At 42.4% G+C, this 27533-nt stretch overlaps 1 protein-coding gene across 6 annotated transcripts in view; it reads left to right on the top strand.

Annotated features, from left to right (window-relative positions):
- Positions 1–27533, top strand: part of CSGALNACT1 (chondroitin sulfate N-acetylgalactosaminyltransferase 1) — a 348572-nt gene that overhangs the window by 69707 nt on the left and 251332 nt on the right. The window contains exon 1 of one of the 6 annotated variants that reach the window (XM_087418622.1): positions 2032–2151. The exons of 4 other annotated variants lie outside the window; for them this stretch is intronic. The gene's annotated coding sequence lies outside the window, so the exon portion shown is untranslated. Of the gene's footprint in view, positions 1–2031; positions 2152–3585; positions 3664–27533 lie in introns of those variants that run through there. One more of the 6 variants, XM_087418629.1, reaches the window with a different exon arrangement.

Consider the following 27533-nt stretch of genomic DNA (forward strand, 5'->3'; position numbering starts at 1 on the left):
TCTTGGTGGGAGGCAGGCATTCGCTCTGTCTGGGCACAGGCACCCCTCTAGCACAGCCAACTAGATGCTCCTTCCTGGAACTCTGGATCCTGAGTGGGCAGTGCAAAGAGGGAAGATGGTTAGACTTTTTTGTGCTACGGCTGCAGCTCTCCTGTGGGCCACCTTGACCCTCAGAGGGCGCCTTGTGCGGATGAAGCGAGAGGGAGCTTTCCCTAGTCTTCCCATTTTTTCCTGAGCTGGCAGGTGTTAGTTTCATCCCTGTTATCAAGAGTTCTGACTGACCCCCTAGGCAGCTGCCTCCGTGTTGCCATTGGTTTCGCACTCTTTTTGAAAAGCCCTCCATTTTGGGGGCATCCTTGTCAGTCTCCTCCCTCCTTGGGTGGAGTGCGAAGCAGAGTGCTGACATTTCCCCTCCTCGGGTCGCCAAGGTTGGTTTACTGGATGAGAAGAACTAGTTGTCCTCTTGTTTTTCTTGTGTATGGCTAAAGGTAAATTCTACCTTTGTGGACTCTTGACAGTTCACTAGAGCACGTACGTACCTGATTATTGTCATGTCTGTGTATAGGCAGATACTATTTTCCAGGTTGTCCAGGTGATCAAATGGCCTCAGTGAAGTTAAGTGATTTGCCCAAGGCGGTATGGCTGTTAACTGGAAGAAATAGAACTTTAACCCAGGCCTCCCGACTCCCAAGCCACCTCTTCCCGCTCATTCTGATACGTCAAAGTTAGCCTTGTAATGAAACATCCTTCACTGAAATACCATGCCTACCAGGTTCAGAAAATCTCAGCGACGAGGAGTTGCAGATGAGGAACATTTGATGCAAGGACAGTTACCAGCTGGTGTGGGTGCCATAAGCAGTTCTGTTCTGAGTTCCCTGGAGACATGTGGCCCATGTTCAGTCCCAAACCGGGGAAGCTCAGGGACTGGTAGGCTGAACACCCTTGTCTCACTTCTCCATCTGAGACGGCACCGGGCCCTGTCATGGTGATGGCCAAGGAGCAGGCTCTATACAAATACGTGGGGGCGGCCTGGCGGGAGGGTGGTCCTTCCCTCTAGTTGGAATCCATCAGCAGCTCTTCCAGGCCCACATGCCACATGACAGGTCAGCTACCACGTCTGGGTGGATGACTTTGAAACTGCTCATTTTACGGAGCCATTTAAGAGCTAGTTAATCCTAATTAGGATCATCTCAAAATAACTTTTCTTTTTTTCAAAAATAGTATGTGCTTATTGCTGATAGATTAGAAAACACAAATAAACAGAAATAGAGAAAAAATTAGCAAATACAAATAAAAGGAAATAAAGAAAAAACGCTATCTTGCCACCTGGAAATAACCACCTTGACATATATTTTTCCAGACCTTCTTTCTGTTAAATTTTTATTACCATGTATTAGGTACTGTTCTTAGCATTTTTATATACTTGATCTCTTCAGGTCTGCCCAACTTGCGGGGTATTATCATTCCCATTTTAGAGAAAGGGGAACTGAAGCTCTAAGGAGTCGGCCTAACTTCAAGAGGTACCGTAACCCTACGTGTTATACAAGTACAGTCCTTTAGTGAACACTCACGAGCGCCTCTTCCAGACGTGTTCATGCTGCAGCGAGGTGGATTGTGCACAACTCGTGGGTGCTGGGCTGCAGGAGAAGGTGTGGGAGCAGGAGGGATCCAGGTTTTGTGGGGCCTGGCGCTTATGCAGTTTTGGTTTCTCTCTGAGAAAAAGAATATAAAATTTTGAATACAGAATTAGATACAAAAGTGAATATTTACTTAAAACGGGAAAAGGAATCACAACAAATCGCTGTAGCTTTGGAGATTCGGGGCCTTTTTTCCCTCTGAGCTCTCCGCAGGCAGTTGACCACAAAAGCTTACATAAACAGCCGTCCTGATTGAACCTGGCTTTTCCTCCCCGCCCAAAACGCTCCACCCTCCAGGGGCCGGTGGGGGGTGGGGGTCTGTGGGAGTGGGGGGCGTGGAGAGGGCCCTGTGGCTTCAGCTTCGTTGGCCTCCCAGGCAAGTGGGAGACGGCGCAGGGGAAGACCCTTATCCAGGGGTGTGGGAGGGAGGAGGCACCTCCTCTGAGCCGAGAGCCGTGGGTGTGAGTCACCCCAGCAGGAGAGAAGCGGAATTCCTGCCGGGCTCCAAGATGATGTAAATATTTGTTGGCATTTTCTTCTCATAATTTTATGGTTTCATGTTTTGTTTTTGTTAGATCTATAGTTTAATTTAGTGAATGTTTTGGAGTAGGGATCTAATTTATTATTTTTTCCAAATCTTAACCAGTTGCTTCAATACTATTTGTTGAGTAATCCACCTTGCCCCATTGGTTTGCAATGCCATCTTTACTGTATATTAAATTATTATTTATTCTTGGATCTGCTCCTCGATTTTCTGTTCTGCTGCATTGATCGACCTGTTCATTGCTGGACCATTACTCACTCATTGAACTTTAGTGTATATTTTTATATTTGGTAAGGTGGGGTCTTGCTCTCTCCCCTCAATAATGTTTCTTTTAAAAATTTCTTGACTTTTCTCACATATTTATTTTCCAGGTGTTGTTTAGAAATCATTTTTACAAAGCTCCAGAAAAAAAATTTTGTTGGGATTATATTGGATTAGTATTAATTTTAGATTAATTTCTAAAGACTTGAAATCTGTATAATACTAAATTATGTTTTCCAGACGTGGTATTTCTCTTTATTCCATTTTTCTTTTGTATGCTTGATGGTTTTTTTTTTTTTTTTGCCTTTTTGACGAATTTTTAATGTTTGGTTCTAGCTGGTTATTTTTTATTTTTGTTACGAAAAGGATCTTATATTCCTCTCTCATAATCTTTCCTAACTGGCTGTTGCTGGTATATAGAAAGGCTTTTTAAAAAAGAATTTGACTTCTTACCAAACTCTTAGTAATTCTAATAGTTTTTCAATTGTCAGGCGCTTTTACCTTGTTTTCACTTTTTGAAATCCAATTTTGGAGTGGTTTCTGTTGAATAGAATCCTGACAAAATGCTATGGTGACTGGCTACAGCCTGTGGAAGGTGGCCAGTCATGGTGACTGGATCATGGTGACCTGATCAGGCAGAGTTACTGATGGTAATAATTGTGATTGGGCAGAGTTGGGTAAAGGTTATGGCGCACAGAACTTGTGGACTTTATTATAAATCATGGGAAGCCTACCAAGTGTCAGTCACATAGCATAGAGTCAAGTGTAGCCCAGATCAAATCACATTTCCTCATCTGACATTTCCCTCGAGTGTAGCCTGAAATCGGTCACAGCCATTATGGGTTACCCTGTCTGTTCTGTCTGATGATGGACATCAGTTTCCCAGGTCATTTAAAGGGATGCCGTGTTCAGGGTGAACTTGTTCTGTCTGCTCTTCACTGTATAAAGGACTGCACCAGCCTGAACTAGCCATAGATAAGCACTGATAATAGGGATTTTCTGGACGTTTGTGTGTTTGTCTGAGGGCAATCTGCTGCTGGACTTGTGGGGCCCCCTGCTGCAGCGCCCTGCCTCCAAATCCACAGCTATACTGTGGCATCCCTTATCTGTGCTGGCCGGAAAGGCTGCCTAGAGCCGGATCTCACTGTGGGCAGACAGCCCTGTCCATGATCCACAGCCTTGCCCAGGCTGTCCTGTGACCTGGCTCTGAGTTGCACGGAGGTGAGTACCTTGAGACCTGTACCTGTGACTTACCTGTGGTTTAGACTGATTTTACTTCAACTTTGTTTCATGTTGGAGCAACATAATTTGTGTGCTCTAAACCTGGGTGTATGTTAGTGCATGTTCTGCTTCAGGAGAACCAGAAGGGACAAGACCACAAGTCCCAGGGGTGTGGCAATGACAGGGGTCATCCTTGTGATACCACATGGTTGGCGTGTGGCAGAGGGAAGTGTTCCCAGTGGGAGTGAAGTTTGGGGAACCTTCTGTTTGGGGAGTACTGGGAGCCATTTTATTTCTAATTAAGAAGAGCCCCTCCGAAGGGAAGTAAGGTAGCTTGCCAGCTCATTAGCAGACAATGCGGTTAGACCTCAGGGCTCATCGCCTGGTGGTAGAAGCAGGGAGAGGAGAGACAGCCCACCCCTAACATTTGCTAGGCCTGGGGCAGGAGTGCAAGTGGAGGCTCACACACCCTGTGTCTAAATAAATATTTCATAGTTATAAGTCAACCCATCTGGAGATCAAGCTCTATCCCTCTGTCTTGATAAATATACCTTCATAATGACTGGGACAGTCAGATTCAAATTTAGAATTCTCAGACTCCTCAAGTTTCTGGTCCAGCATCTCCCTGCGGTTCATGTAGACCTCTCTGGCTACAGATCCCAGGCCTGTCTGCACCCTTTGCAGACAGCCTCCCTTGTACAAACTGGAGGAGTGGTCCACCCTTGAGAGAATAGACCCAGGCAGGACCTATAGTATGGTCTAGAAGATAGGGCGGGGTCTGGGTAGGTGCATCCCAGGGGCTCTGTGAACTCCTTGCTCCATGGACCTGGGGGGCTGGAGGAGGTGTGAGCAGGTCCCTCTAGGCAGGGTGCCCAGGGCATGGGCCCAGCCTCAGATTCACAGGTCAGGGGTGGAGATGGGAGGAGTGATGGAGCGGGTGGGAGCTTGGCACCCCAGGGCAGAGGAGGTGCTGTAAGGGGTGAGATCAGGCACCCCAAGCATGAGGGCCCTAGAATATGTCAAATTATACTCTTAGAAATACCCTTTTATAACTTCTGGATTTGGGGCAATACATGTACAGATTCTCCACTCATCTGATGTAGACTCAGGGGACATGTCCTCCCTGTCTCAGACCCCTCTCCTTCCCAGTCCCCAGTTCTTCCTTCTAACATAGCTTTGGTGTTGGTGGTGATGAAAGGAGCCAGGAGTGGGGTTGGGAGGAACAGAGGGCAAATGGCTTCTCTCTCTGCTCCTCTCCCCTCCCTCTGCTCTTACAGATCTGCTGCTCTGGTCCTCACTCTGCCTCAACACCCCCATGCCCAGCCCACGCCTGTCTTTCCATTCTGTTTTCTTTTTTTTTTTTTTAAAGATTTTATTTATTTTATTTTTTCCCCCCAAAGCCCCAGTAGACAGTTGTATGTCATAGCTGCACATCCTTCTAGTTGCTGTATGTGGGACTCGGCCTCAGGATGGACGGAGAAGTGGTGCCTCGATGCGCACCCGGGATCCGAACCCGGGCCACCAGCATTGCAGCGCGCGCACTTAACCACCAAGCCACAGGGCCGGCCCCTCCATTCTGTTTTCATTCTCACTTTTTGTTCCTTTTTGTGCCTGAGAGTTTCTTTCTTCCTAATGCTTGGTGTGGGTGCTTGGCAGGGGCAGTGGGGGCTTTACAGGGCGGTGGGAGAGACTGCCCTTGCATCCCAGGGGGCTTCTGGGGTGTTATTATAGTCATACTAAATTCCGGTATTTTACAGGTTAAATAGGCTTTTTTGACTTGACGTGGAAATCTATCTATCTCTAATGACATTATTTCTATGGAGAAGTACATTCCCAGTTTCAGATAACTGATTTACAGATGAACTTTCAGGACAAAATGTGTTTGTCATTGTGGCTGTTATTTTTAGAATTTTGGATTTGAAAGGTGCTCTGCGTACATCGGTAAATGAATCGAATCAAATCTAACCTGATGTGTGGGGCTTCTTCTGGCTCCGAAGGTCTATGTTTAGTCCACCTCCCTCATTTAATAGGTGAGGAGACTGTGATGGGAGAATGTGAGGTGATTTCTATAAAGACCGACACAAAGCCTCATCTGGACCAGGCCTCTGATCCCACCTTGCTGCCCCCTTCTGTTACTGCCAGGATGTGAGGATTGAGCAGCAGCGTGTTTGGGAGTAGGGAGCTCATGGGGGCATGTAGGGGAGCGTGACAGCCTCGGAACACGGCGGTGCTGCCGGAGCCCACCTGTGTGCCCAGGGGCCTCGGCGCCATGAGTGCTTGTGAGATTTCAGATGTGTGACCACCTTCAAATGAGGAGATACTTGAAGAGAAGCAGCAAGAATCATAGCTCTTGAAAGTTTAAAGGCAGCTACAGTTTGATCAACATTCTCCAACAGTGCCCCTGTCCATTCTTTAAAATGAGATTGAGCTGCATGTGGAGTTAAATTGTGGGATTTTTTTTTTTATGACTTTGCAGCAGTCTTGAATTTCCTTACTTTTAGAGTTCCAGTACATAGAATAGTAAGTACTGTTTTTCAGAACTTTATGAAATTTGTTTTCTATGGTATTGGTGCATGACATCCGTGAGGCTGTATCCTCATCTATGAAATAGAGGTAATGATACGTCAGGATGACATGACAGTAGACGGGTAAAGCGCCTCGCACCGTGCCTGCCTGGAGTAACCGATCACTAATTGTGTGCTTTCTGTTCTTGTTGTTGTCACTGTGTCAGGGGTTCCCTATCACTGCTGCTCCTTAAGAGATTTCCCGTGCTTTTCTAGCTCCTCCTCCTTAATTCGGGGATATTTTCTATCACTCCAGAGGAATCTGTTTCATGTTCTGAAGAGCTCTCTTTCTGGGTCAAGAGGTATAGAATTTTGTCTTTTTTTAATGTTTTTAAGATTTTTGATTTGTTACGTTCCAGGAACTAGTTTTGATTCCTCTCGGCTGCCTCTGAGTCCTTTCAGTTGTGACTTTTTTCTTGACATTGTCCTGTACACCATTTGTCTTGGACCTTTTTTCTTTATAAGCTGGGGGCACAGGAATATTCCTAAAGCCTGTTTACCTTTTCTGTTGGGTGCCTGATTTGCATTTATGTCAAACACAGTCAGTAACTGCTCAGCTATGAGGACAGAATGAGACAAAACTTTCTCAAGTCGAGCTACCCTTTTTGCGGCTTCTCCTGGAATAGTTGTGTTCTGTCAGTGGTGATTTGAAGAATTCCCAGTCTGGAATTCCTGACCTTTGTCTGTTAGCTAGGTTTCAGTATTTCACACTAATTTGCACAATCCGATCTCCTTTAGGCCACAAAGCAAATACACAGAGAGCTTGTAGTTCCCGTCCCTCCCTTTGCCCCAGAATGCTGGCTGTTAAGGTTGAAGTGATTGCCTAACATTTGGGATTCGTCTCTGAGAAAACGACTTAGGAAACGTGTTTATAATGTGGCTGAGCAGCATTTAGTGGGGTGTAATGTTTTTCTGACAATTTGACAATTCCGGTCGTCTGTGACTTCAACATCCCTGCAGAGGAATCTCCGTGCAGCCTGCTGAATTGCTGCACTACGCTCTTCCCTACTCCAGACACTCTCTCACTTCACAAGGACTTTGTACACCTTTTCTTTTCTCTTCAAACCTCCAGCATCTCCTCACGCTTCCTTGGTATCAGCTGGCGACCTTGCTTATTTCACTGGTGAAGTAAAAACACTTCGAAGACAGTGAATATATCCTTTCAGTGATGAAACTAGAAACCCACCACATCTGTACTTCTAGAGTCTGATTTCCTTCCTGCTAAAGCATCCATACTCTCATCCATTTGCCTTTCAACGGCCTGCCCTTCCTGCACCGCTCACTTACTCAAGGACGTTACTCTAAAGTTGATCCTTCTCTCCCTGCATCGTTAATTTTTCTTCTTTACTGGATCAGCCCCAGCAGCGTATAGAAATAGCTTCCATCTTAAAAAACCCACTCTTGAACCCACTTCTGTTGGTAGCTACCACTTTGTTTTCTCCTCTCCTTTACTGCAAAACTTTTCAAAAGAATTATCTATACTCTGTCTCCTTTCTTTCTTGCATCCTCATTATTTTGGCTTTTGTCCCCACCACTTTGCCAAACAGGTCTCATGGAGGTCACTAGTACCTCTTACGTTGTCAAATCCAGTGCTTGGTTCTCAATCCTAATTTTACTCAATTCATCAGCAGCATTTGACACATCCTTCATTCCTTTCTTCTTGATGTTCTTCCCTTGGGTCCAGTCCCAGCGTCTCGCTCTCTCCTTCTCTTTTCACTCCTTCACCATCTGTGTGGATGGGCTCTCTTCTTCCTGCTGATGTCTCAACACGGGACCTCCCGGGGCTCCATTGTTGGATCTCTCCTTTTCTCTCTTCACTTACTTTACAGAAGTTCTTAGCTAGTTCCATGACTTTATTTCTTCAAATGTTTATTTTTGGTCTTAATTTCATTATCTGTTCCTTCTTGTACCACAACGACATGTATTAGATCTTTTAATATTATTTCACATGTTCCTGAGTCTGTGTGTTTAATTATTTTTTGATATTCTCTCTGTTCTTCAGTTGGGGTAATTTCTGTGGATCTTCAAATTTACTGACTTTTCTTCTCTCATCTCCATTCTGCTATGTACTGATCCCGTGAATTCCATTAGGCATTCTAGTTTTCAGTTCTATAATTTTCATTTGGTTCTTTTTTATAGTTCTGTTTCTCTGCTGGGAACGCCTAGCTTTCTGTTGATTTCAAGAGCATTTACATCATGGAACATAGCTATAGTGGCTGCTCTAAATCCTGTGCTTGATAACTCAAACATCTGCGTCATATTGAGTTAACATCTGTTGATTATCTTTCCCCTTGGGAACTGGTCGCATTTCCCTGGTTCTTTCTTTGTCGAGTAAATTTGCATTATCCTGAACATTATGAATGTTACGTTGTATGAACTTGGGGACGTTGTATGTCCTTTTGTAATCTGGAGAATTTTTTTTTATCAGGCAATCAACATGGTTAGGTTTAGGCCACAAGTTCTGTTGCACCCTCTCTGAGTGGTGGTTCCAACGTAGTTTAGTTTTCCGAAGCTTCTGCTTTCTGTTTTGGGGCAGTCTTGCACATGTGCAACTCAGGGGTGAACCTCAGACTTGGATGGGTTCACATACAGAATTAGGGGATCCCCTTCTCTAGCTCTCTCCTCTCTGTGGTTCCACTCACACTTTTTGGTTCACAGGAGCCAGACAGATGGGTTTTCTACCTGAGACTTATATGACTATGGACCTCTGTGACTGGGGCCCACCCTTGGGGAAAAGCCTCAACAGAAAAGAGAGAGCCAGACTTAGAGAGGGATTGATGGGGGTGATTAAGTCTTTGCAGGTCACTTTTTCAACTTTCGATTCCTTTGTACAATCTGCCTGCTTTTTTTTTCCCCAAATTTTTTTATAGTTGCAAAATACACATAACATATAATTTACCATCTTAACCATTTTCAAGTGTACAATTCAATGGTGTTAAATACATCATAATGTTGTGCAGCCATCACCCCCATCCATTTCCATAGCTCTTTTCATCTTGTAAAACTGGAACTCTGTGCCCATTAGATGGTGACTCCCCTTTCTTCCCTCCCCTCCACCCCTGGAAACCACCATTCTACTTTCTCTCTCTATGCTTTTGACTATTCCAAGTATGTCATATAAGTGGAATCATACAGTATTTGTTTTTTCGGTGACTGGTTTATTTCACTTTGGATAATGTCCTCAAGGCTCATCCATGTTGTAGCATGTATCAGAATTTCCTTCTCTTTTAAGGCTGAATGATATTCCATTGTAGGCATATACTACATTTTGCTTGTCCATTCATCTGTCAGTGGAGACTTGGGTTGCTTCCGCATTTTAGCCATTGTGAAAATGTTGCTATTTTGTGGATGTAAAAATACCTCTTTGAGACCTTAATTTCAGTTCTTTTGTATATATACTCAGAAGTGGAATTGCTGGATCATATGGTAATTCTATTTTTAATCTTTGAGGAACTGACATACTGTTTTCCAGAGTGACTATACCATTTTTACATTCCCACCAACAGTGCATGAAGGTTCCAATTTCTCCACATCCTCACCAACACTTGTTTTTTTCTGTTTTCCTTTTTTTGATAGTAACCATGCTAATAGGTGTGAGGTGTGGTATCTCATTGTAGTTTTGATTTGCATTTTCCTAATGATCAGTGATGTTGAGCATCTTTTCATGTGCTTATCGGCCATTTGTACATCTGTTTTGGAGAAATATCTATTCAAGTCCTTTGCCAATTTTTGGATCAGATTGTTTGGTTTTTTTGTTGTCAAATTTGAGGAGTTTTCTGTATGTTCTGGATATTAATTCCTTATCAGATATATGATTTGCAAATATTTTCTCCCATTCTGTGGGTTGCCTTTTAATTCTGTTGATATTGTCTTTTGATGCACAAAATTTAAAATTTTTCATGAAGTCCAATTTGTCTATTTTTTCTTTGGTTGCCTATGCCGTTGGTATCATATCCAAGAAATCATTGCCAAATCCAATGTCATGAAGCTTTTGCCCTATGTTTTCTTCTAAGAGTTTTATAGTTTTAGGACTTACATTTAGGTCTTTGATCCATTTTTAAGTTAATTTTTGTATATAGTGTTAGGTAAGGGTCCATCTTTATTCTTTTGCATGTGGATATCCAGTGTTCCCAGTACCATTTGTTGAAAAGACTGTCCTGGGCCGGCCCAGTGGCTTAGCGGTTAAGTGCGTGCGCTCCGCTGCTGGCGGCCCGGGTTCAGATCCCGGGTGCGCGCCTACGCACCGCTTCTCCGGCCATGCTGGGGCCGAGTCCCACACACAGCAACTAGAAGGATGTGCAGCTATGACATACAGCTATCTACTGGGGCTTTGGGGGGAAAATAAATAAATCAAATCTTTAAAAAAAAAAAAAAAAAAGACTGTCCTTTCCCCCATTGAACGGTCTTGGCACTCTTTTCAAAAATCATTTGACCATGTATGCGAGGGTTTATTTCTGGGCTCTTTGTTCTATTCCATTGGTCTGTATGTCTGTCTTTATGCCAATACCACACTGTTTTAATTGCTGTAGCCGCAATCTTCCTGCTTTTGTTTCCTTTTCATAGTTCTCAGGTAGTTGCTTTTTGTATTTTGTCCAGAGTTTCTAGCTGCAGTCAGAGGGAGGAGGACTATCATGGGCATTCACCACTACGATAATTCCATGGTTTTAAATGCCTTATTGGCAGCACCCAGATTTATATCTCCTGCCTGCACCTCTCCCCTGAACTCAGCTTCTTCTTTTGGATGTCAAACAGGTGTCTCAGCTTAATGAGTCTAAAGCTGAATTTTTGATCTCCCAACCTACCCCTTCTCTTACAGTCTTCCTCACCCCAACGACGAGACTACCATCTTTCCATTGCTCAGGTCTGATACCTTGGAGTCCTCCATGTCTTCTCTCCTTTGCTCACACCCCACATCCAAACCATTAGCTAATCTGGACAGCATTTTTCAGATTATGTCTAAAATCAGACAACTTCTTACCATTTCCATGCTGTCATCATCTCTTACCTACAAAACTGTAATAGCCTCATAACTGTTCTCCCTGCTTCCGCTCATTCCCCCTCAGTCTGTTCTTCAACCTGTAGTAAGTCAGAGCATGCCAAGCTTTTGTTCAACCCCCTCCCCCATCAATGACTACTTACCTCTCTATAAAAGCTAAAGTCTGCACAGTGACTTCCAAGGTCCTAGGTGATCTCTAACCATCCCCCATTCCAGCTTTTTCCCATTGCTCTCCCGACTCATTTGGCTCCAGTCACAGAGCTCGTGGCTGTTCTTCAACATGTACTCCTGCCCCAAGGCCTTTGTACTTGCTATTCCTCACCTGGAATGCTCCTCCCCCAGATATATGCAGGGTTCTCTCTTTCTCTAATCTCTGCTCAAATATCACCGTCTCAGAGAGCCCTCCCCGACCATGACTCTGTATCTCTCTTACCCTGCATTAGTCAGAGCACTCATCAAACCTGACATGCTATATATTGGTGTGTCTCTTCTCATTAGCATAAGCTCTTTGATGACGAGTTCTTTGTATTTATCTTTCCAGTATTGTATCTTAGGTGCCTAGAACAGTGCCTAGCACGTGACAGGTACTCGATAAATATGTGTTGAATGAATAAACCAAAAGACAATATGTTCAGAGTATTTCTTCACAAGAGGAATTTGGTAGAGTTACTTTCCAATCTTTTCCAAGAACACTATATTAAGAGAAGGATGCAGAAATTCTTATGGTGATAAGTGTTCTAAGATGTTGGCATCTATGGCCCACCTTTGGAGTACAGAACAGGAGTGCCCTGCTGGAAGCCCAGGTGGAATTGATTTCTGACTCTTACATACTTGGACTGGGTGCTTGGTTCCTAATGCGCCATTTTTCTAAGGGTAGCTACTAGAGTGAAAGATGAAATACTTAGCTTTCGCTCTTGTATCCCATGGCACATCTTGAAGACTGACAAGAGTGGGGCATAGCAGCGTGGAAGCCAGCAGGGACCACTTTGTACATAGTCACTTTGGCCTCATCTTCCCTGCCTTCTTGTTCTACTGTGACCAGGTGCTGTGATGAGGAATGACAGAGTGAAGGGCTGTTATGCATATGTACAACTCCAAATGTGAGTGACTTTCAACGATCATTTGCTGTGGCTAGAATCCTCACCTCCTCCATTTTCAGTGCCTCTGAAGCACAGCCAGGTTGGTGGTGAAGATGCAGTAGTTATGTAGCTCAAATACTTAAACTCAGAGATCCAGTGAAGACTCTCAAATCTACATCACCTTTGTTCTTTGCATCCGAGTCCATTTTCACTGCAGTGGTTGAATGGCCATGTGGGTTATTCACAGAAAGGACAGTTGTCACCCACGGTGTGTGTTCTCACTGCTGGTGAGTGTAGAGGACGTTTGCCTCTTGTTCTTTCTAATGCTACATTATACATGAGGAAATCTTTTGAGATGGCTTTCTGGATTTACTTCTAATTTCTGAAAGGGGATTTAGGAAGGAGGATTTTCAGGATGTTATTCTAACAGTGAAATACAGCGTGTACAACTCAGAGTATCCCATTGCCTTAGCAGTGAAACTCCTATTTCTCAGGAGCCTGACCCCATAATGAACCAGTTTAGGTGGTATATAACTGATGTGTCCCGTTGTTCTTTTTTTGCCTTTTTGGGTGCCGTATTTTCTTGTCTGCTAAGTTTTATATACATCATTTAAAGCTTTTTCCTTCTTCTCTATATATGTGACAGTATCGTTTTGTGTTTTTTGATGAGAGTAGCAGTTTAATAATGCCATGGTTGGAATTTAGGATGAACAGTGGTTTATGAACTATTAAACGATATACTTCTCATTTATGGTTCGAGAATAAGGTATTATATCATTGTCACGTTTAAGTAACTAGAAAGAGGGAAAATAACTGCAGTGTTTTCTGGATAGTCTCTGTGTGCTATTCAGCATTTAATTTAGACAGTTAATAGTGTTCTCTAGCTGTCCAGGTCATTTGGCAGTTTCCAGCATCCTAAAGCCATTAAGGGAGATACTTTGCAGCCCTGTTAGGAAGATGCTGAAGATGTCTGAGATATGACTCACTCCTCTTGGTGGAAGGAAGCCTTAGTGGGAGGGAAAATTCTAAGCATCTGCCAGCTGTCTGAAAGCCAGAGTGTTTTGGAGTACTCATTCATTTATCAATCCAATAGATACTTAGTGCATGTTCTGCTCTGTACCAGTCACTGTGCTAGGTAGGAGGCTGGGGAAGAGCTCCTCTGTGACATACAGAATAGCTGATGTGGGGAGATGGGGAAGCCAGAGCACCTCTGTGAGCCTGATGAAAACGTTGTCAGGTGTGGGTGGCAGGAACCTTGACAGAAAGAGGAAGAAGAGTCTGAGCATGTGGCTTCAAGATATTGCTGCCGTGTGCAGGTAAAGTATACCATGAGCCTTAACCTTGTTTGTCCCCAATTCTATGTAATTCCACTTCTTTACATTTCTCTTGAGGAAATAGAAGCATTATTTATAATAGTTAAAAAAAGAAAAAAAGGAGACAATGTAATTGCCCCATAGAGCAGAGTGGTGAAATTAATTATGGTACATTCATGAGATGGAGTCTCATGACTCCATTAAAAATCATATTACAAAAAATATTGAATGGCATGGGGGAATTCTCACCATCTAATAAGTGGGAAAGAAGCCTGTAAAGCAGGCTGATCTCAATTTGGTTTTGCCACATTCTCATCCGCCAGCCTGGGCTGCCCTATTGAACTTGCAGCTGACCTGCCGTCCTCGCCCAGTTGCGAGCTCCCGGGGCCCTGTCCTGCACTGCTCACTGCCTTTCTCTCTGTACCTCCTGCTGACGTGCTGCACAGCCCACTTGTCTGCATCACTGCTTACGTCTTTCTCTCCTGATGGCATATACGTTGTAGCCAGCAGGGATTGTTTGTCTATTTGCTCCCTGATGTGTGTGGAAAGCCCAGAACAGTGTCTGGCACGTGGCAGATCCTAATAAATACTGTAATTATTGAATACATGTTGAAGGAAATGTGGTTGGAGTATAACACAGGTGGTTGTTAATTTTTTCTTTCTAATTTTCTGAATTTTCCATGTTTCCTATAATAAACATGGATTACTTCTATAATTAGAAAAAAAGCTTACAAAAGAGACTGTTGCATGTGAATGTCTCATGTAGACCTAACTAGTTTATCTGGGGGAGATGGCTGAAGGGACGATTGAGGAGGCAGAATCAAGCTTTCCGGCTTGTGTAGAGAGCACTGTCTAGGGGGATCTTAGGGCTTCTGGCCCTGGTCTGGTTTCTGTGCTTGACTGTCAGCTGGGTGCTGAGCCGTTCTCTCTGTTGTACCCCATGCCCACGGCTGCCTCCACGCCTCGCTCCTGCTTGCTCTTTTGTAGGCTGTATTTTTCCTCGTCGCCGTTTCAAATTCTGGTTTTCTTCTATGCCAGCTCGAGTCCTGCTTTCTTTTTACGGCCTGTGTGCCCACTCTGGCCTCCTGTCCCTTGAATGCCCAGGGCACTTGCAGGGTGTGCCACGCATACTGCGCTCAAGGAGGCCCTACCTGACACTCGTAGTTCACAGCCCTTCTGCTGGCCTCTGGGGTCCCTGTTTGCAATGGACATTAACCACAGAGGCCAAAGCTACCACTGTGGGGAGCCAAGTGGGATCTATTTTAAGAAGAAACCATAGAAATACTGTAAGTACATATGCGCCACTTGGCTCATGTGTTATCTCTTTTCTGCGACTAAATGACAAGCTGCTTGAAGAAAAGGTTTCTATTTCTTACTTTTCTGGTCTTCAGTAGCACATAAACAGTTCTGGTCTCAAAGCTGATATCACATACTTGTTGGTTGATCCTTGGTTTCCTATATAGATAAAATAAATGTCATTTTTGATCCTTCAGAGATGGCATAAATATAATATTGGGCCAATGATTCGAGTGCCTTAGAAGGCATTAGATATGTATGCATATATATATTTAATGACATTTTATTATTAATAATTTAAAAAGCTAATAAAGTAAAGTGAAATGTTCAGGATATAACTTGGCTGCAGTAACTTTCTGGTGTTAAAATTGTACAATTTTTATTCGGGGAATACAGATTGATTTTTAGGAAGCAGGGTATTAGATAACAGATTATTCAATTCAGTAAATGTTTATTGAGATTCTACTATTCATAAGGTACTGTGGTAGGCCCTGAAGGGAATTGTAGAGGTCAGCTGAAAATAGTCTGTGAACTCTTAGAGGTGGGGTTGTAAGTGCGTAAACAATGTCCAAGAGAAGAAGGAAAGACATATGATTGGGGGTTGAAAGGAAGGAGAGATTACATGTGATCTGGGGACAGGATATTGTGATGAGACCAGAATTATGAATTTTGTTAGGTGGGAGACTGTAGACATGGGGAAAAAAGGATTCCAGGTAGGGGTAGCAAAATTGAAGCGGGGCGGGGGAGGAGGCATTGGATGAATAGTGGGCTGTTCCTGGGCAGAATACAGGGAACGTGCGGGTGAGGGGGTGGGAGATGGGGCCAAGAGGGAAGTTTGGGGAGCATATGGAAAGCCTTCATGCTGCAGTGGGAAGCTCTGTTTTGAGCCTCCCAAGGGACCTTTGGATATTCTACAACATTAGAAATGGGTTTTGAAAGAAAAGTTTGCAGTTTTTATTTGGCTTGATAAATAGAAGAGTAACCATGTGCTGTTGATATTTGTAGTATTTATGGTAGTGCCTTTCATCTCATAATGAAATTTATTAATTGAGGATACATAAAATCAAAGAGAAAGTTGTTTGTTCCCAGAAATATAGGTTTTTTGTTTTTCTTTTTCCCCTGTGCTTGCATAGGCACTAGATTAGACTAGTGCTTGAATTTGCAAATTTACTCAAACTACTATTGGGGAAATGGGGGTAAATTTTACATGGTTAAATTATTTTCTCAAAGCCATATAGCAAATTATTAAAATATTTCTGAATAGAGTTCATGTGTCTGGGCTCTAAGAAGCCTGCTGTGTCAGAAACCTGGTGATGATTTTCCGAATGTTGTCAATCTGATTGATACCATGTCTGTGCAGTGAGTGTTCTGATATTAATGCTATTTCTGTCTGTTGCTCTGTGAAGAATTTGTTTCTGAGTCAATAAATAGTCATTTATGACAGGTTTTTCTTTTTTTTAAAGCGTTTTGAGGAGGACTTCAAACCATGATCACTGGAACTTCGTAAATTATTTTTCATAGTGTTTCAGAAGGTTTAGCAAGTCTGTATTCCTAACCCCACATGATTTAAATCGTTTTCTCATCTAAAATAGATCAGCAGTTTAGAAGTATGCAGCTAAGAATCTTTGGGTTTGAGTTTACTCGTGAAGTAATTAATTACTTAGGAATCCTTTTTTTGCTGTTACTTAAAAAAGATTCAACTTGTTACTTTTTTTAGTTTTCAAATTCTCAAATATATTCAGAAAGAAAGCAAACTGAAGACATATGTGGAATGCGTTCCTATTTTTGTAAAATTCTGTGTCTGTGTGAGTGGAGAAACAGGCTGAGGGGCGTCTGTCCCCAGACCGCATCCCTGAGGTGGCTCCAGGGATGAGGGTGATTAAAGGAAGGGAGGAAGGATGGTCACTTTCAGCAACCTGAGCAAACCTCAGGTTGCTTTATATACTTTTAAAAGAAATAGGGAGGTGACGTGTGATTTTTACCTTTCCTTTTTGGCATTTTTGAATAAAAAATAGAAAAACTACTTGTCAAAACTATTTTTCACTGTATAGATTACTGTGTTTTACATTTTGGAGCCAGTTTTTTCTCTCCCATTGGAAAAGTTAAAGGTACAATATATGCTGCTCAGGTTTTCACTTTCTTAATGCACTTCCAGCTTCTTCTTCTAATATTTGAATTTTTATGGTTCCTTCTGTTCAACTTTACTATCCTCATTTTCAGAGGAGTTGTAATCTGTACTTTAATTATATTTCCTTTAAAAATATTTAGTTGAAGGAAATTCCATGGTCATTCATAGTTTAATACTTTTTTCATATGCTTTATCAAATTCTTGAATTCTTACCAATATTTAATACTCTTATAATGAAAATATGTGCATGGAATGATCTTACATTCCATTCTCTGTGGTGTAACTTACAGTGATTTACGGCCTGTGATTTTCACATTCTCTCTCACAAAGCAGCAAATGATCTTCTCAGCTTTTTGAAAGTGCTCCTCATTTGAGGGAGAGACATTAGGTTTTGAGCTGCAAATATCTTTTCCTTTCTGTCATTTTGTGGTCATTTTGGATTTAGGGTCATGACATGTCCCTTCTCCAGTAGTACTTTGTTCAAAGGGCATGTAACGGTGCTTACCCAGTTCTCTCATTGTGTGAAGGAACACTTTAATCACTTTATGCTTTAAGTACTTAGGTAAAAGAGAAATTATGTCTTTTGAGGAGAAAATGTTAATAAGTGACTTGGGTAAAGTAGCTTACTAGAATAGGAAGAAGTAAAAGAGATGGGTTTTCTTCATAGCACCTGGGGCAAGCAGTTGAGTTTCTCTGGGCTCCATTCCCTTGGTTGTAAAGTGAGGGCAATTGATTGGGTGCTTTTAATTCCCCTCCAGCACTAACATTTTTTTTTTTTTTAAAGATTTTATTTATTTATTTATTTTCCCCCCAAAGCCCCAGTAGATAGTTGCATGTCACAGCTGCACATCCTTCCAGCTGCCGTACGTGGGACGCGGCCTCAGCACGGCCAGAGAATCGGCGCATCGGTGCACGCCCGGGATCCGAACCCGGGCCGCCAGCAGCGGAGCGCGTGCACTCAACCGCTAAGCCACGGGGCCGGCCCCAGCACTAACATTTTACTGTCTGACTGCAAAAGGCCGGTATCTTGGGTGTTGGAGCTATGGGAAGAACACCTGTAGAATATCCTGTTGCCCTTCCGGCATGTCTATCTAGGTTTCGTGAGATTCAGGAGGGCATTGAACACTCACTGTTACTTAACGTTTCACACAAATAGAAAGAAGTGTCTTGAAGGTTGCCTGGATTTAAACTAGACAAACAGTTGGAAATGACTCCGAAAGGAATTAAAATCACCTAAATCTGGACTGCCATGTGAAAGCTGTCATGAAGAAAGTGTAAAAAGATGAGGAAGCTTTGGAAAGATGAAAGATGAAGAGAAGATGTCTGGAACATCGTCAAAAATGTGGTTAGATGAAGGTGGGTCCTTGACCTCACCCAGGGAGGTGAAACCAAGAGGTTACCTCTTGGAAGTTGAAATGTTAGGTGTAAATGGATAGAGGATGTGCTCTTTTACCAAGGGGACAATACATTTTTAGTTATTCGTCATCCCAAATGGAACTAACCCCACCCTTACATAATGTATTAAGACAAAGTATGGGGGACAATTTGTGTCCTTTGGGAGGTTAACAGAGGAGAGGACCATGTCTTCCTAGGCTACAAGTCTACTTTGGTTCTGGTGGCAGAACCAAATTCTGTGCTAGGTGGACTGTGGTTCTGCCCCAGCATTGCAGGTCAGCGCTGACGGTGCTGAGGTCTGTGGCGTCCCAGACTTGGCGTCGGGAAGAGGTGTGGTGAGTCATCACTGTGCAGGGAGATTTCGACGCAGGCTGTGAATAAGAGCATTTATTCCATCAAAAGTCAACTCGTAGCCCGAGTACCTTTGAGACCGTTGCCTTTTCTTGATCCTTCCTTCTGAGTTCTGGCTCCTATGTGTTATCTTAGGAGGCAAGTTGGTTATAAACAGATATTTTGTAACTATTTTAAACACTATGTTAAAAGCCTGAAGGAACCAAGGTATTTAACACAGTTTAGTAGTGAATACTTTTACAAAGAAATTTGTCTTTTATTTTTATAAGTCCCCAAATTTATTGATCAGGATATTTTGAAGCTGAGTAAGAATGCCGTTTCTTTATCCAGCATCCCTGTAAAACCAGTAATGTCTTCATTCCACTCCTAAATTTACAGTTTCAAAATGTTTTCAACATAAAATCTGAATCTGAGGAACATTCGGGGAGAGTATATCAATACCAAGAGGTACTGAGAACACAACTGCCCTATTTCCAAGGGCCTCGCCCTAGCCACCGCACTGGCACCTCCAAGGGCGTGGGAGAGTGTCCTGGTGGTGGACGAGCTCTCTCCAGCTGGGAGTCCCTCTGCTGGTAGTTGGAAAAGTCTTTGCTATAAGGAGAATGTCATTTTTAGTTTTGCATAGAAAGTCACATTTCTCTATTGTTTTAAAATTGCCAGTGTCTGCTCAAAGCCTGATCTGAAGTCAATTTCAGGGTCATATCAAATGTTAAGAATTGTCATTGGGGAAGAGGAGGGCTGGTTTGTCTCTTTGGCTCTTCTCTGTTCTCATACTTAAGATCTTTCTTGATACATTGAAACTTTATGCACAACAGAAAGAAATGTAATATTACATTTTCCCCAGGTTGTTTCAGATAATACGTTTCTCTTCAAGTATCATACGTACACTTTCCCGTAGTCCCCCCTCCCACATCCCCAATTGGTGATCATTCTCTACACCTTCATCCAAGGTTTGAGTTGTTGAAGCTTAAAGGAAATGCTGTATCCTGGGCCACGCGTGCCTGGCATGTCAATGAGGCCTTCTTTGCAGCCTCCAGGATGTCTGTTCCCAGCTCATAAAAGCATGAATGCTATGCCGTTTGGAAGGGAGCCCATTGTAGGAACCCCCCCATCCTAGGAGGAAAGGCAAATTGGGGTGTTAGGTCATTGGTTGTTTTAAATTTAAGATTTGCTCTGGATATCTTTCATTGTAGTGAGTGATTTCCAGTATGTTTAGCTTTTGGATTTTCTAGGGTTGGAAGAGAGGTTTGAAAGAAAAATAACCACCCAAAGAAAACATAGTGTTTTCATAGTATTTTAGCCTTAAACCATGGTAGGAGATAAAAAACGTTTAGTTAACTGCAGACCTGACCTTAAGTCATGAAAGATGGAAAAATTCATCCTCAGGACTGTGGTTATCTTTAAATTAATGTTGATGTTCCAGGGAAACGTTTTCCCAACTGTTTGGGAGCTTTGTGGCGTTGTAGAGGCAGAGCGATCATGATTGATGAGAAACATAACAGATACATGGACAGAGAGCATCGTGCGTTGTTCTTTGCGTCCTCTTCCAGGCACGTGTAGTGCTAGCAATATTTTTTCTTGTCCTTTTGTTATTACAGATGTGCTTTGCACTTGGCACAGATAATGTTTGGGTTTTGGTCTTTGGGGGTGTCCATGGTGTTTTCTCTCTGGGGGGTGGCTGAAGGCTCAGAGTGGCTGGATGTGCGGTGTGGCCTCCTGAATGGGGGGAGAAGATGGCAGCTCTGCTGATGCCACAGCAGATGGTCTTCTGTCCTCCCATCACTCACAGTGGATGGTAGCGACAGAGCCAAATGAGGGTATCACCACTGCTGGCTGCTGTTACTCAAGGGGTGGAATCAAACAAGTATAACCTCTTTCTGATGTGTTTACTACACAGACCTCAGCGTCCAGTTAGCTGACTGTTTTTCAGTGCTTGGGCCAGCTGCTATGTTTCACTTCAGGACTTAAAGATTTCCTATCCGGAAGAGGAAATGATAGAATAATAGGCTTTCCCCTGAAGAGGAAGTACTGTTTATTGTTAATACACAGTTGTTAACTATTAGATTGCATACAGTTATTGGATGATGCAAACCTTTTTAACCAAAATGTCGCCTTAACATTTTAACTTTGATATTTTAAATCAGTAAGTGTTGGTAACATAAATTTATGTTGCAATTGTTTTAGTTACTGCATTTCAGTAAAGAGCAGGATCTGTGAAAATGCAGAGAGGGGCAATTTTAAATGATAGGTGGAAAACGAGTTGCTGTTAGTGGGGAGAATCTAAAAATATCTAACCTCTTAATTCCAGAATAGTGAAAATTAGGAAGGGGAATGGTTGATAGGGAATATGGGCTTGTTCACCAAATCATGAAATATTAGGATGAAGGGCACTCTTTGGTCAAAATAAGTTTGTTTCATAAGAGAAGACGTTATTCACACACAAAATTTATTACTGAGGAGGTGGAAAGGCAGGACTTATCCATGACTTTATGTGTCAGTGACAGATCCGTAAACAACTTCTATTAGAAGTGGAGATATACCTGACCTTTAGGGTTCATGAAAAGGATGACCATGTCTTCCCACAATAACAGAATTTTCTAGGTGTCTGTTCCATTATTTTTATAGGGAGCATAACACAGATGATCATGAAATAGATCAGAGATGAAGATCCTTATGTCTCTTCCAATCCAGGCTGTATGTTGCCTGTGTTACTTAAAAAAAATCTATTTGGCAATAATAATACTATATTACAGAATATTTGAAAAGTCTCAAAAAAAAATCTGAGTCATGATACCAGAACTCTCACATAGATACAACCAGTTTGGTGCATTCCTTAGATTCTGGATAGTTTTTCATTTTGATTTTTTACCTTCCTTTTATAAAGAACTTTGCTCGGTGCAGCATAGTGAGGAGGTAAAAGGAATTTGCAGCATTCCACCGAGGAGCTGGGCTGGGTGAGGACAGCGTGAGGTGCTTCCCAGCCGGTGACTCACCTTCGTATGCTCTGAGTGCAGCCTTTGCCGGTTTCCAGGGGCCTCGCAGGGCTCAGGGAGTGAGGCTCCGAGTGATCTGCAGCTCTGGGTGGTAGGATTGATGATCCTATCGCCATAGAATGAGGTCCCTCTAGGAGATTTTGGGGACGCACACCCTGTTTAAGAACCTTGTGATCTGCTGCATGTAGGAGGGAGTGTGTTGTTCTGGGCAAAGGAGACATTAGTGCTCCAGGTGCTGGTAATTTTCGTCTGCAACACCAGCGCCTTTGATATGGGGGGGTACGTGGAGTAGGCTCTGAGCACACTCCTGTAGCTAAATGGCCCTGTTCATGAGGAAGAAGATGGCCTTTCTCTGCTATCTAGTGTGTCCTGAGTGATGGCACCGATTAGCCCAGAGCCCCAGACTGTTTAGGTGTAGTGGGACAGGAGATTCTGGTTGGAGGTACAGTTGCCTCCAAACCAGCTGGCAGCAGTGACGCACTGGTGTTCTCCGCAATTTTGAAAGGTTGTAATCTTCTGGAGGATGTGGCACCCTGGTGTTATGGAAAGATTATGGGGTTGAATCCTACTTCTGCCACTCATCAGCAGTGATGGAAGGTATAATTATCCCCAATTTACAGATGAGGAAATGGAGGCGTAGGGAGATTAAGTAATTTGCCTGAGGTCTCAGGGTTAAAAGAGCTGGGACTGTAACTCGGGCTTGTCTGGCCCCTAGACTACACTCTTAAATCTGCTTCACCCTCTCATCTTTGTGTGTGTGTGTGTGGAGCAGACATTCTGTGCTCTCTGATCTCATGGTAGACTGTATGGGATAGTACAGTATGCCCTATAGAGAAGTGTATATGAAATTATCGTTAAGAACTGAACTCTAGAGCCTAACAGATTGACCAGGTTTAAATCATAGCCCAGCCACATCCTAGCTGTGAGACTGGGCAAGTTACTTAACCTCTCTGTGCTTCAATTTCCCTATTTACAAGCCAGGGACAATAATAGTACCTACCTTGTAGTTGTTAGAGTATTAAATGAGTTACTACCTAGAAAGAGTAATAACTAGTAAGACTAGTAAGTAATAACTGGTAATACCTAGAAAGAGTAACCTAAGAGCAGAGTCTAGCATACGGTAAGCATTTAATAAATGTGAGCCATTATTATTTTGCCATAATTTGCTGCCGTCTCTTCAGGCAGGAGACAAGGTGGGCACTTTGTGTTGGCAGGAGGCACAGCTTTGTCCCTCTGCAGGAGCCTTGCTGGTCAGGGTCCTGGCAGACTATGTTCTAGGCAGCATATTAAGCAACATTAGATCATCTGCCAGTCTTTAGCCTACAGTCTAGGCAGAGATTAACAGAGCGTGCCTTCTCTACTCTTATGTAAAAAACAAAGTGAGGATTTAAGCTGATATCTAATTTTGTTGAAAAATACGTTCATAGAAATTTATAAGGTCTGGGCAGATTCTTTTGAACTATTTTTGAAGCCACTACCAGTGCAGAGATGCAGGCAAGTTCTGGGGGATTCATTTGACTAATTGTCTACTCCTGAAGCACATTCAGTTTTGTTGGAAACACACAATTTCTTGCAGAAGGCTTTGTGGAAGTATTTGAATTGGTGATGAGAATTAATGTTTTGGGTTGATGCAGAGAGTGTGGGAGCATCTAGGACAAAGGGAAGAGCCCTAGTAAAGGATTATGACGTAGTTGGGCCAAGAAAGAGTGGCTTAGAGTTGAGAGTTACAGATGGGAAATAATGGAAAACATAGGCAAAGTGGGACTGGCTTATAGAGTTCTGTTTTTTAGTGTGAATTTAAGATGATGGGCAAAGAAATACCATTGCACACTCTCCTTCTGGGAGATACCTTGATAAATTTGCCCAGAATATATCTCTCTCTCTAAAGGTACACTGGACATTAAAATACCAAAGCTGTCCGGCAGAAAATGTACATGACAAAAACATGTAAGTTGAAAAAAACCCTTTGCCTTCTCAGTGAGAATTGAACAAGTGATTCTATTACAGTCATGCATTGCTTAATGATGGGGATATGTTCTGAGAAATGCATCGTTAGGCGATTTCGTCATTATGCGAACATATCATAGAGTGTACTTACACAAACCTAGATGGTGCAGCCTACTACACACCTAGGATATATGGTACTAATCTTATGGGACCACTGTTGTATTTGTGGTCCATCATTGACTGGAATGTTACTTGGCACATGATTAGATTAGTGGAAATGTATTAGTGGAAAGATTAATGGAAAAACCATTTATGAAGCTGGTTATTCACAACTTCAGCAAATGAAACTAGCCATCAGGAACTGGCTTTTGAATATTACACCCCAAGGACCTATTCAACACGAAGAAAGTTTTACAGATTAGAAAGTGAACACTATGTATTGCTTTTTAGCCTCAAAATTCCCTTAAAGGAATTGAAGCTTGCTAAATGCCACACTGATGAAAATCTGGTGGAACATAGATCTTGCTGGATTTTGGAATTCCTCTTCTTGACTTTTCTTGGTAGTTGCTATCTTGAAACATATCTTCATAAAATGTGGTTGATTGAATAATAATTAACCATAATTCCTTTGTCATTGTTCTGCCCGAATAAGATTTCAAGGCTGAAACGAGCCTTAAAGATCAGCTAGTTTGACCTCAAAGCTGATCTCTGAGTGTTCTGTGCATCAGGCCATCTAACAGATGTCTGGACCCTCAGCAATGTGGAGCTCAACCAATGTGGCCTATTGGACCCTCCACTGACTTTCCCAGTGGAGAAACTCAGGTCCTTAAAATTAACTTTAAAGGCCGTATAATCCACCCCCATGGTACCTCTGTGTCCCCATCCCAGTAGCACTCCTGTTCATTTCCTCTGCTCCGTGACACTGGCCTTCTTTCCCAAACCTCCCAAACATGTGCTCATCTCCAGACGTTTGTACTTTGTACCTTCTGTTCCCAATACTCTTTCCATGGTCTATTGATTTTGCGCCTTTTTTTTTTGGGGGGTCAGGAAGATTAGCCCTGAGCTAACATCTGTTGCCAATCCTCCTCTTTTTGCTGAGGAGGACTGGCCTTGGGCTAACATCCATGCACATCCTCCTCTGTTTTATATGGGATGCTACCACAGCATGGCTTGACAAGCAGTGCATTGGTGCGTGCCCGGGATCCAAACCTTCGCAGCAGAACTTGTGCACTTACCCATCCGCTACGCCACCGGGCTGGGCCCCTTGCCTTTATTTTTAAGATGTTTCCTCAGCCTGTACTAATGCTGCATTGACATCTATTTTGTCTCATCACACTGAAAGTATTATTCCACTGGTTTTTGACTTGCATTGTAGCTCTTGAGAAATCAGCTAATGGTTGGTTGGTTGAAGGAAATCTGTCTTTTCCTTCTGGCTGCTTTTAAGATCTCTTTGTCTTTGGTGTTGTATAGTTTTCCTGTGATATGTTACGTGTGGAGGTCTATTTTAATGAGTCTGTTCTGGATTTGTTGGATCTTCTGCATCTGTGGATTGGTGTCTTTCATCAATCCTAGAAAATGCCCAGCCATTATCTCTTTATGTGCTGCCTCTGGTCCATTCTCTTTCTTTTCTCATGGAAATCCAATTGGATCTGTTAGACATCTTCAACATCCTCATGTTTTTTAACTTCTCTTTCAATTTTCCATCTGTGTCTTACTCTGCTTTATTCTTGATAATTTCTTCACCTCTGTCTTCAAGTTCACAAGTTGTCTCTTCGTCAGTGTCTGGTCTGCTAATAAAGATATCCTTTGTGTTTTAAATGTTGCTTGTCTTACATGCTTTTATTTCTAAAAGTTCTATTTAGTTATTTTAAAAATCTGCTTATTTTTAATACTTTCTTGTTTCATACTCATTTTATCAGTTGCTACTATTATTTCTTTAAACATAATTGTTTTATATTTGATGATTTTAATATCTGAAATCTTTGCTGATCTGTTTGTATGTGTGTGTGTGGTTTCTGCTGGTTCTTGCTCCTGTATATTTGTGACTTTTAAGTGTGAATTCAGTTTTTTGAATATTTATCTGTGGGGCTTCTCGGAGGTCTAGATTGAAGGTGGGTTCTTCTAGCGGATTTATGTTTGCTGCTGCCAGATTTCTTGGGGGTACTACCAACCTGGGACCACCTTAAAACAAATTTTTGGTTTCAGATTTTCCAGGCCACCCAGGCACCCTGAATTTGGATTGGAGGTCCTGTGTGAGGACTAGATTTTGATGACAGATTTTTAGGGGAGTTTTTTTTTTCCTCTACATATTTACAAGGTTTAAGACAGTCAGATTTTCTTGAAGTATTTGGGAGGCAGCCATACAGCTTGTTACATGATGATGTTGTGCAAATTAAAAAAAAAACACTCCTTTCTCAAGATACTCTATTGCTATTAGTCAGAAAAATTTCATAATAACATTAAAATCCAAGATGTCTATAAAGTGAATGGTAACCTCAAGTTGTGTAACACACAAGTTGTCCTCACTTCTGCCTGGAGTGTACCCCCCACCCCATTCTGCCCTGTCAGGTCCTGTTTAACCTTCAGTGCTTTGCTTAGTACTCCATCCTCTGAGAAGACATCCCTAACTCCCCACCCTAACCCCAAATGGCATACCCTCTTCTGAATTACCATAATACCAGTGGTGCATTTTTCACAAATTTACTCCTTTTTGTTAGTTATTCTTTTAAAATCTTATCTCCATTACCAGACAGAGTGCTGCATGTTTTATTTATATTTCTATGTTCCATAGCAGTCAGTGGAAAGCCTGCAGCAGATAGTTGGAATATTTTTGTTCAATAATTAAAGGAAAGAATTTAATTGAACAACAGGATGTGAGCCTGCTAACAAAAGATTACAGAAGGCTAGCAATTTGGGTGGTGAATAAAGATTCTTTACAGCTCACGTGTATAGTTCAGAGAGGGTGTCAAAGTGGGTAAAAGCCTTCTCTAAGTGATGGTGTCCCATGTTGTAAAGAGCTTGGATTTTTCTGCATTATCTCAGTGTCTGAAGTTTAGAGTGGTTTGGCGAAACTTCTGTGTGTTCATAGCAGAGTCAGAGATGTCTTTTACAGAGGAAACTCTTTGTGTCATTCCAGGTGCATAATTTCTACCAATCATTGTTTTTTCAAGAGAGATTAGGCCACACTGTTCTACAAAAATTACTGCCCTAAAATTTGTTTGATTATTACTTAATATATTTTACTGAATTTGTTAAGTGGGTGAATGCACATCAATTTTTCTTCCCTTTCAATTCTTTTCCATAATCAGATGATTTTTGAACTTTTTAAAAATTATTTTTTAGTAGAACTGGAAAAATGCTTTATTTTTGTGAGGAAGATCAGCCCTGAGCTAACATCCATGCTAATCCTCCTCTTTTTGCTGAGGAAGACCGGCTCTGAGCTAACATCTATTGCCAATCCTCCTCCTTTTTTTCCCCAAAGCCCCAGTAGATAGTTGTATGTCATAGCTGCACATCCTTCTAGTTGCTGTATGTGGGACGCGGCCTCAGCATGGCCGGAGAAGCGGTGTGTCAGTGCGCGCTTGGGGTCCACACCCAGGCCGCCAGTAGCGGAGCGTGCGCACTTAACCACTAAGCCACGGGGCCGGCCCCAAGAAAAATGCTTTTTTAAAAATCTCAAATTTGCTTTATCTGGTACTTCTGGAAAATTTACTTTGTATTGGGCACTTTTTTAAAGTACCTGATCTAAGTCTTTAAAGATCCCACAAGATGCTCATTTTAAAGATGGGGAAACTGAGGGAAAATAACT

Source organism: Ceratotherium simum, chromosome 28 (genome assembly GCF_057802395.1).
Source record: "Ceratotherium simum simum isolate JZ-2026a chromosome 28, ASM5780239v1, whole genome shotgun sequence".
Lineage (NCBI taxonomy): Eukaryota > Metazoa > Chordata > Mammalia > Perissodactyla > Rhinocerotidae > Ceratotherium > Ceratotherium simum.